The 10,984-nt window shown below is 37.6% G+C and overlaps 1 pseudogene; it reads left to right on the forward strand.

Annotated features, from left to right (window-relative positions):
* The first annotated feature begins 7,166 nt into the window (after nucleotides 1-7,166).
* Nucleotides 7,167-7,714, forward strand: LOC149813702 (mitochondrial import receptor subunit TOM9-2 pseudogene; annotated as a pseudogene).
* Nucleotides 7,715-10,984: the final 3,270 nt, after the last annotated feature.

Below are 10,984 nucleotides of genomic sequence, written 5' to 3' on the forward strand. Positions count from 1 at the left end.
AAACAGGCACCACTGACCACATGATCGGTAGGTGCAACCAAATCCATGACATCAAGCTGACCTTAAAGAAGTTTGTTCATATCGTTTATGGGTCACTAGTATCAGTTCAAGGAGCAGGCAATGCCTACTTCTTTACAGGAAAAAACCCGTCTTCAGTGCTTTACATTCCAAAGTTTCCAACAAGTTTATTATCTATCAGTAAGTTAACTGCTACTTACAATTGTTTGGCTATTTTTTCTCCTAAGGACGTGATCTTCTAGGACATAGAAATGAGGAAGGAGATTGGTAGAGGGAATATGCAAAATGGACTTTACATAATGGAGACCTCGTTACAGCCACACAATGCCTGTCTTGCAGCCAAACAGGAATCACCTCACAAACTATGGCACTTTAGACTCGGGCATCCATCTAATAATGTGTTGTCATCTTTATTTTCAGATTTACAATTAGATACTTATGTTTGTGATGCGTGTGAGTTTGCAAAATTTTCAAGATTACCTTTCAAACTTTTGAAGAAAAGAGCAATGAACTCTTTCAACTCGTCCACTCAGACGTTTGGGACTTGCCCCCTATTGTTGCACATTATGGTTACAAATATTATGTAACCTTCATAGATGACAAGTCCAAAAATACATGGGTGTATTTTCTTAAACAAAAAAGTGAGGTAGAAAGGGTTTTTCAAGAATTTTACAAAATGATTCTAACCCAGTACAATTCCAAAATAAAATGCCTATGCTCAGACAATGGTGGAGAGTACGTAAATGAAGCTCTCAAAAAATTCATGAGTGAAAATGGCATTATGCCTCAACTCACTTGCGTTGGCACTCCCCCAACAAAATGGAGTAGCTGAGCTCAAAAATAGACATCTACTCAACATAACAAGAGTCATCATGTTTAACACGAATGTTCCAAAGGAATACTAGGCAGAAGCAGTCGCCATGGCTTGCTACATCATAAATTGAATTCCCAATAGTGGACACCCCAAACGAACCTCTATGGAATTCCTCCTTAAGAAACCTATTTCCCTAAATCATCTCAAAGTCTTTGGTTGCAAATGTTTTGTGCACCTGCAGGGAAAAAACAAACTGGATGCAAGAGCAACAAAATGCATCTTTCTTGGCTATTCCTCCATGAAAAAGGGCTACAAATGATTCTGCCCCACCAGCCAAACTTTTTCATTTCCAGAGATATAAAGTTCTTTGAAACAGAGCCCTACTTTTTCGAACTTGTTAAGGCTCTTGACAACTTCGGTTCGAACAAGGGGGAGACCTACAACACCTGTGAACCTATTCTAGCAACCTTACCCATAACCGACTGCCTGTCTACCCCTCAAACCAATCAAAATCCAACAAACCAATTCGAGTCTACCATTCACAGCCACACTGAGCCACTTCCTTCAACTAATGTCCAAACCAATGAAGTTCAGACCGAACCAGAATACCCCACTAGACGTTCAAACCATACTATCAGAACCCCAGCAAGACTGAGTGACTTCTACATATACTTGGCCTCAACTTCAACCTCATACTCCATAGAAAACCAAGTCGATTTAAACAAATTGTCTCAAGCCTACCTGTCATGCCTATCCAAAGTATATTCTCAAACTGAACCATCATCCTACCAAGAAGCCCAACTCGACCCTCCATGGAGAGAAGCCATGCAAGAAGAATTCAAAGCCCTCGAGAAGAACCACACATAGAATATCGTGAAACTGCCTCAAGGAAAGAAGCATGTGGGATGTAAGTGGACATATAGAATAAAGTACCACAACAATGGAACCATAGAAAGATTCGAAGCTCATCTTGTAGCCAAGGGATACACTCAAGTGGAAGGAATTGACTATTCTGAAACATTTTCCCCGTACCAAAAATGAGCTACATCTGCATCCTTCTATCTGTAGCCACCAACCACTACAAGAAATTTGTGGATTAGCGATTGCTGCAATCCGTCGTTGTAGAGTTTAGCGACGGATTAGCGACGACTAACTTTTATCGCAAATTTCTAGTTGCTAATTAGCGATGAAACATATATGTCGCTACTTCCGTCGCTAAATTGTGATGAATTAGCGAATGCTATGATTCGTCGCAAGGCCGTTGTTAATCTACAAAGATTTGGGTTTGCGACAGATATGAATTCGTCGCTAATTTTGTCATTATTGTAACAACGGAATTGCGACATATTAAAATCCAACGCACAACATCAGCCGATTCAGTTTTAAGATGGTTAAATATCCATTCTTGATCCATCGCTAAATTGGAGGCCGATACTAATTAGCAACGAATAAAATTTGTCGCTAATCCGTCGCAAAAAATTAAAAAAAAATTAAAAAAAAATTGTTTAAAATATAAATATCGAGAAAAAAATCTTGTGATACAATTTACATATCGTGTGTAAAAAAAATAAAGTATATATAAAAAATACATATACAAAGCAACTAAAATAATTTATCGATCCACTATAATCCTCGCCAAGTTCTAATTATTTACAAGTGAACATTTACAAAGAGTTTCTTTTGAAACAACAAGAAGGTACAACAAATTCAACACATGAATCTAATCATCGTCAAGATTATGTGTGTCATCTTCTTCATTGTCTTGATCTGCCCCTTCAGCTCCTTTACGCTAATTATCTCCAGCATCCTACAAGAGAAAAGAAAGGTTAGTATTGATAAACAAAATATAATGAAATAAATTATATGCAATGCACCTAAGCTAAGGCAATCAATGTAACATGAGTGAATTACACAGTCTAGCTAGCAATAAAGTGAAGGATATTAATAGAATTCAGATGTGTTCTAAGGCTGACAAAAAAAATCATAATGATTCAATCATGCAAATATGTGTTCTAAGTTTGTCAAAAAAACTCTCATAGTGATTCAATCATGCATATATATGTTCTAAGGTAGTGAAAAAACTTTCATAGTGACGAAATCATGCTTATATGTGTTCTAATATAGTCAAAAAAATTTAATAGTGATGAAATCATGCAAATATGTGTTATAAGGCAGTCAAAAACTTTCATAGTGATGAAATCATGCTCATATGTGATGAAATCGTGTATATACTAGCTTGAAATCTAACGACATGAAACAAATAATATGAAACTTTCACACCTGACAGGCATCTGCAGACGAAGTTTCCCTGTCCCGAAAAAAGTTGCACAACTCATTACGGACAACGTCGGAAATTGCTTCATATAAATAGTCACGCATTGTGTCCTTAACAAGCTGGTGGACACCATCCCAAGAATTAGGCGGGTCAGTCGGATGCTTGAAGCTGATGCTCGCAGAAAAACTCTGAGAGTCGTGACTGAAGGAGGCAACAACTGGTGAGGTGTTCATATTGCTCCTAAACTCGAATACACGACCTTTTTTGGGTTCATCTGTTGCAGTCATTCATGCTGCAATATCAAAAGGCGGATGCTGAGTGGAGTCATCGTCATATCGCTCTACCATCTGTTGCTTGTATGACTCCTACAAAGTAATGATTGTAGTGTGGATTAATAATTAAGAATTCTAATGTTTATAATAACTTATATATTATAATGTTTATTAATACAATAAATACATACCGTTGTCGTTCTCGCCTTCTCTAATACGAACTCTCCTGTGGTCTTACGTTTATGTGTTTCAACAAATATATCATTGTATGGCACAATGCCTCCTTTTTTATGCTTCCTGTGAAGTTAAATGATAAAAAATTTATCAACAATACTTATAAATTTGACAATATATATTGATGAGTTACCATTTTCTTCATGTGGCTCCCAAAAGTCCTAGATCTACCTGTGTGTAGATGGGCATCGGGCATCTTTGCTCGGTTTTATGCAGCCTTCGTTGAGCGGTTTTTAAATTCATGTGTCGCCCACTTCTCGCACATTTCATCCTAAAAATCTGCCCTGATAGTAGGAGGGTCATGGCCCTCCCACTGCAGTGAATCATCTATCATGTCAGATGCTTTTCTTGTTGCAGTCTTCATATTGTGCAGCATATCTGCAAATCGATTGGTAGTCACCTTGTGCCACACATTTCTTGCGTTCTGCTTCTCTATCGTAGTTGCGAAGCAATTCGAAACCTACAAATAATTTCAAAAAGGTAGTAGACATGACTATAACAAAAAATTAAATATGAAACACATTAACTATAAGAAACGATTATATACCATGAATGAGGACCACAATCTGTCAAACACATCCTTCGAGTACTCTTTTCATTGAGTGACTGATCCTGGTAGATGTTGAACTAGTGACTGCCTAATCTCTCGTATTACTTCTTGTGTCTCGAACCTCGCATTGCACATGAATTGGTACACATTAACTATCAATATACAATATTTATAGGATAAGTATAGGATAAGTGAAAATGAAATACTTACGGTCGATTATCGATATACACTATTTGAATGAGTCATCGTGTGTCAGACTGAGAAGACCATGCATCCGACGTTGTCTCGAGAATTGTATGAATACCTGGTGTAGGTGGGTCATGTGTAGGCGAAACATTATCTATAGAAAAATGAGTTACAAATTCACACAATATGCATTTAAACTAATCATCCAGACCTTTCCAACGAACTAAAATTTGAAATTTTCTAAGTTTTCTATGAAGCTCTACAAATTTTGAATTTTAGAAATTGTATGAGTTATTGAATGAACTAAATTTTCCACTATTCTACAGCAGCAGCAAAGATTGATGTTTTTGAGATAGTTAAACGAAGATTCAGCTAAGACTCCGAACATGAAAGTTTTAGATATAGGTTATAGATTTCCACATAATCAAACAAAATAAATTTTCACACAGAGAAACTCCAGATAATTGAAAAATACCGAGCACCACTAGGAGTCTTCTGAAACAAACAAGTGACAGTGGATTCCTGTTAGTCTGAGACTTTTATAGCACTTTTCAGGGACTCAAACGGTCGATTCACTAAATGGCCTCAACTACAAAGTTATAGAAAATTGTTTTAGCTTTTTGGGAAGCTAAAAACGCTAAAAATTGACCAGTATTGAGGCCAATACGATTGTTTCTTTAAAGTCATTTCTGACAATTCGAGATTCAGGAATCCGAGTTATATAATAACCAATAAAACTAGATATTTTATGAATAATAAAATCACTTCTTAATGAAAATACTTCAAAATTTTATTTCAATCAAATAGCAAATGGTTTACTAACAACTTTCACGCAAATTGTAACAAAGGAGATAAAATAACACAAATGAAACATATGAACCAGTGAATAATATCTGAATGAATATGGTAATGGATGTTGTTGAGAAGCAGCCAACACTGGAATGACGATTCATAAACAGCCACTTGAATCAACCACCAACTTGAACCACGAACATTTGCTTCAGCTCGCAAGGTCGATCTTGACAAGATCACCTTCACGCCCAAGAAGAAAATCGATTTCTCTCCACCGAATTTTCAACCACACATGAAAATATTTTTTTTCAAATAAAGCAGCCCCCTCTCCCTTGGTCCACTCCCTCATCATAAAGGCTCTGGAGCATGGGGAAGAGCCACATTAAAGAGGCAAATGACCTTCTCAAGCCATGCTCCAAAATTGGGTTTGAATTATGCTAATTTTGGTCATGGGCATTAAAAGGTCCAACAACTATATTTGACTTGGACCAGTCAAGACTGATATTTTGAATGAGGTCCAAGATGATCCACTCCAAAATGGTGCCAACTGGGACCCTCTTTGAAAACGGATCTTGATTCAGATCCAAAACAGGCAGTGAACTGGATCTTGCACAAAACGCATTAAAAAATTACAAATACGAAAAAATAAAAACTACCCACATTCCCCATACACCCTCTAGTACCACAAAAGAATCTTAAAGGGCACCATAACTATCTGAGTCCGTAGAATCCGGCTTCTAAAAAAAAGATTACAAATAAAAACATATTTAACGTGATTCCTCACTTGCCAAAATGGAATTGAATAATAAAAATACAATATCTGAGAAAGATGCAAAATATCTCAAATATTGTAGCACGATAATCAAAATGGATCTGGATTAGCAGAGATCCAATTGAACCCTGATAGTCCTGTATGATTGGATTTGCCATGGATCGCATTCTGGATTGGATCTTGAGAATTGGATTTGGATCCAATTCGTCTTCAAAGCTCGGATATTCAGGATGCTATGCATCAATGGTAGTGCAACAGTACACTAAAAGTGTGCAATCACATCGCAGTGGACCTTCGAGGCTTTATCAGCAGAGACCTATGTTAGGACCCGTTGTGTTGACAACAATCCTTGTCACAGCCGATGCGAGTCGAGTTTTCCTTTGGTTTAGCCGTGCGCACACACACACAAAGCATGAAATATGAGTGGACAAGCTGGATCGAGGGTGGATCAGGTGTTGTGATTGCATACTTTTAGTGTACCGCAGCACCTGATCACCCTTCATCTTTTCTTGGGCCTCGCAACTGACAGGCCTTATCTCCAAGATGGAGGGTGATCATGTCCTCAAAATAAAAGTGTGCAATCACATTGCAACTGATCTTTTTTCAGCTAGACCTAGCATGTATGCAAAGTGCAATATGGACTCAACTAGCACATAGACCAACCAGATTCAATTTAAGATCCAAAATTAGCCTACTAATCCAGTTTCAAATATGCAGTTGAATCAATTCAGCTTGTTGGATGACTTGCATTGGATCATTCATGTAGGAAAAAGTACACTTATCCTAGACTCAGGAATATTACACCCGCAGGTAGGTTCGATCCATTTAGGCCATATATCTTGTGGGTCAGACTTGACTGGTTTGGATATCGGACCTTCCTACAGTACTGAACCCAGGCCTGAAATCTAAAGATCTTAATTTTGTACGTAGCCAAACTAGCTAACCCATCAGACACTTGAGTTTGAGCCCTATCCCAGGTCCACGCGATTCACTCATTTTGACTTGGTTCTAGCTTGACCTCAAGCCAAAAGTCAATCCAGTTTGCTACAAGCGAAAGGCTTTATTAGACTTTGAAGAAGCAAAAGCTATGGTCCGGTTGGAGCTTGATCATGTGTCCAAGCCAACCCAATCTGACTCGGACCCACTAGTTATGGTCCGGATCAGGGTTGAGATGACCAAACCGGACCACCCTTGCTGAGCCGACTACAAATAACCAGGTCCAGGTTGGGATGGAAAACTTTTGGTGCCCTAACGTTAACTGTTACAGAAGGAGGAGCGATGGCGCAGAGTCGACAGGGAGGAGGAGGGTCGAGGTTGAGCAGCCCGAACGAAGAAGGGGTGGTGGCGAAGGTCTCGGGATCGATACGCCGGTCGCCGGCGTTCCGGAGGGGGAAGGAAGCGTCGTGGAAGCTCCTTCGCAGCACCGGAAAGGCCGCGTGGATCGCTGGAACCACCTTCCTGGTCCTCGTCGTGCCGCTCATCATCGAGATGGATCGGGATCAGCAGATGAACGAGCTCGAGATGCAGCAGGCCAGCCTCCTCGGCACCCCTCCCCCTTCCTCCATCATGCTCCACCCCAATTGATCTCTCTCTGTCACTCTCTCTTTCTTCGGATCCCTCTCATAGGGTTTTGCTTTTTTTTTCCTTTTTCATAGGATTTAGGGTTTAGTTTGGTGAAGATGCTTTTTTGGTCTTTGGGTTTCTCGGGGTATAGGGTTTAATAAAGGCTAAAGCTTTGGAGAAAATGATATATGGGTTTATTGTATGGATACGATTGTTAAGACATGTTTGTTTCTGTTTCTTTAGTGAAAACATGCGATTGATCGTTTCTTCGAGGTTGTTTCTTTAGTGAAATCGTGCCAACGATCTGCCTCTTTAGTGAAATCATGCAATCGATCATTTCTTCCAAGTTTACCACTTTCCCTCCTCTTCTCTTTTTAATTATTTGGGGCATTCTGTTTGCTTTTTTTTTCAGGGCTCGGTTTTGATATGGAATTGTGGATGATGACAGATTAACTTGCTTATCTCATGGAATAGGTGTGATATGAATTGCTTGTGGATGTAACAAAGTCTCATACCAATTTGTGATTTCAAATGTGTCATGAAGTGCTGCGCTGTGCATTAGAAATGGTAGCAAGTTGAGGCAAATAGTAGTTCCGTAAAACATGACACATGATCATTGCTGTTCAATCCCGTTCCGCCTGCTACCATTGAGATTATTGATAGCTGCATTATTTTGAATCTATTGATAAAATTGATCTTGGCAGCTCATCAAATAGCTATCTGCAGGCAAACTTATAAGAGGTGTATTTCGATCTTTTGTCACACTGTAGATTAGAGAGAGAAAGAAGGGGGGGGGGGGGGGGGTAGTGCCCTATTTGAATCAACCACACCCTTGTTCATGATTACGCGATCCTGAAAGTCCCTTAGATTTTCTGGTATTCGAGCTCAAAAACAGTCTGTAGCTTTCTTTTGGATAATAAAGCTGGGGTAATGCTCTTCATATCAGTAATAAATCTTCAATTTCACATGTTACACTTTTGGATAAGAAATGCTAACCAATATAATGGACTCGTCCAAGCTGACCCACCTCCGGTATCATGGGCTACGTCGCAAACATCTCTTAGACTTTTGTTCTAAGGTTTTGGTGATAACCAAAAAAGTACCCGAGTTTTGAATATTATTAAAAACTCACATAAATTTATACCCTGGTAATCATAAACACATTTCCCTCATATTAACCTTGGTTATCATTAGCTCAAGTTGAGTTAATTGGTTAAAATGATTAAAATAACCTAAAATCTGCCTTTTCTCTTTACATTGACATTTTTTTTTTTGAAAGGCAAGTTGGGGTTAGGCGGACCCCATACCAGGACAACAACCGCCCCATTTTACAGAGGGATTCGGTCCTGGGCCTTCAGCTTGACACAGGACCTCGCTTACCACATGTCTAGTCAATTTTAAGGGGTCGTTATTCCATCACCTAAGCATGTTCCTCAACAGAGCACTTTAGAAAGTGAATCTCATTTAAACAGTACCCCAAAAGCAATCAAACATATAAAAAAAATGAGTTGATACATACCTCAAATGTGAGATTTAGAAAGTGAATCTCATTTGTGTCGTGAGGTCTCATGAGATTTGAAATCTCGTGGGATTTTGAAAGTGAATCTCATGTAAGTTCTTTGTGTGTAAAAAGGTAATTTTACTGTGCATTTGATAGCCCACTTGATGGAAAGAAAACTATGAAACTTTTTAATTAACCATAAAAAAATTAGTGAGATGTTCTTAATAAAATTCAAAACTTAAGTGTGTTTTTTATCATGGCCAAAACTTTAGGGGTGTTTTTGAAAATTTCCCTAGTTTTTTTAAATAAATGGTACACTAGTACATATTGGCTTATACATGTTCTTTGGGCTACTCGATGTGTGGACCAGTGACTAATTATTTGAGATGTGGATCCCACCAAAATATGAAGATAGTTTATCTCATTGGATTTCAAAGTTTGAGATGACTGCACTAGAGACCCGAAAAATCCCCATTGATGTGGCCACGGTTTACAATCAATACCATTCTGACTCCTGATGCAGGAGCCGAGCAATGCATATTCAGGTCCATTTCATTTATTGGATAATTAGAGATCCATATTATTTAGTTTAGGTATTTTAATATATATAGATCATTTTGTAATGGATCTCTTTTTAAGAGTTTATCAGTTTAAGTAGTTTAATTGGATTGAAATTTGGAAGACCTCGTCTATAAAATAATGGAAACCTTACGTAGTTCACATTTGAGAGTTAAAGTTGATTTGATACTATTAAATTGAGTTATTTCTTATTTTTCAGTTTTTTCTTAATAATTTTTTGCTTTTTTTTATTTTCGTGCATAGAAGTAGGGTAATGTAGTTTTATTATTTTTAGGTTCGCTTCATTTATTGGATCATTAGAGATCCCTATTATTTAGTTTAGATATTTTCATATTTATATTATTTTGTAATGGATCTTTGATCCAATACTTATATTTAATTAGATTAAGATAATTAAGATGAGTTTTATCTTTTTAAGAGTTTTATCAATTTAAGTAGTTTATTTGGATTGAAATTCGGAAGACCTCGTTTATAAAATAATGGAAACCCTTGTAGTTCACATTTGAGAGTTGAAGTTGATTTGATACCATTAAATTGAGTTATATATTATTTTTTAGTTCTTTCTCAATTATTTTCTGCTTTTTTCTGATTTTCGTGCATAAGAGTAAGGCAATGTAGTTTTATCATAAATCGAGCTCTCTCATATTACATGAACAAGAATCATGCTTGGGAAAGTAGTTGAGTTGCTAGGCCAATAGCTTTATATTCTCATTATTGTTGTTTTCTTGGGGTGTTGGGGGGATGTGACCCATTTTAAGGGGGCTGAAACAAACATTTTCATGAGAAATACGTTGTGGGCTCACATATTAAATTTAAAAAGACCTCTTTTCTATCAAAATGGGGGCACACCTCCCTTCATGGGAAAGCACTTGCCAGACTGAGCGTCCCTTTCTTAGGAAAGTTGCTTCTCACGGGTGGGGTTGTAAGTCATATCTGACACCACCAGAGTGCAAAACTTGATGAAGGGACAAAGAGTGTGTGTGTGTGCGCACATCATAGGTCGAACTATTGGCTTCTAAATTTGTACTTTGGTAGTTTCTGAACTAAGAATGCTATAATTTTAATTGTTATAACATAAACATTGATTTGTTTAGAAAGAAATATACTATATGAAGGATGATCTAATTTCCTATTTTCAAAGAGCAAAAACAAAAAAATTGCCTATTTTCAAGGAATGATGAGAAAAAAGAATGAGTAGTTTTAACAATTAGTTTCCTGTTTTAAATATTTAGTTGTCAGCTCAACTACGCTAATTTGTAAAATATATGCAGAGATCACAGCATGTCTGTGACATCAGGCTATATTTGACATCAGATAGAATATGACCAAGTTCGTGAACTGGATGGGTTTCTGCTAGTCTGGTGTCCCCTTGATGTGAACAGTGGCCCATAAGTAAAATTGTGAAATAAACAGCATTGGGAATTGTAT

This window comes from Nuphar pumila, chromosome 16 (assembly GCF_984573655.1).
Source record: "Nuphar pumila chromosome 16, dmNupPumi1.hap1.1, whole genome shotgun sequence".
Taxonomy (NCBI): domain Eukaryota; kingdom Viridiplantae; phylum Streptophyta; class Magnoliopsida; order Nymphaeales; family Nymphaeaceae; genus Nuphar; species Nuphar pumila.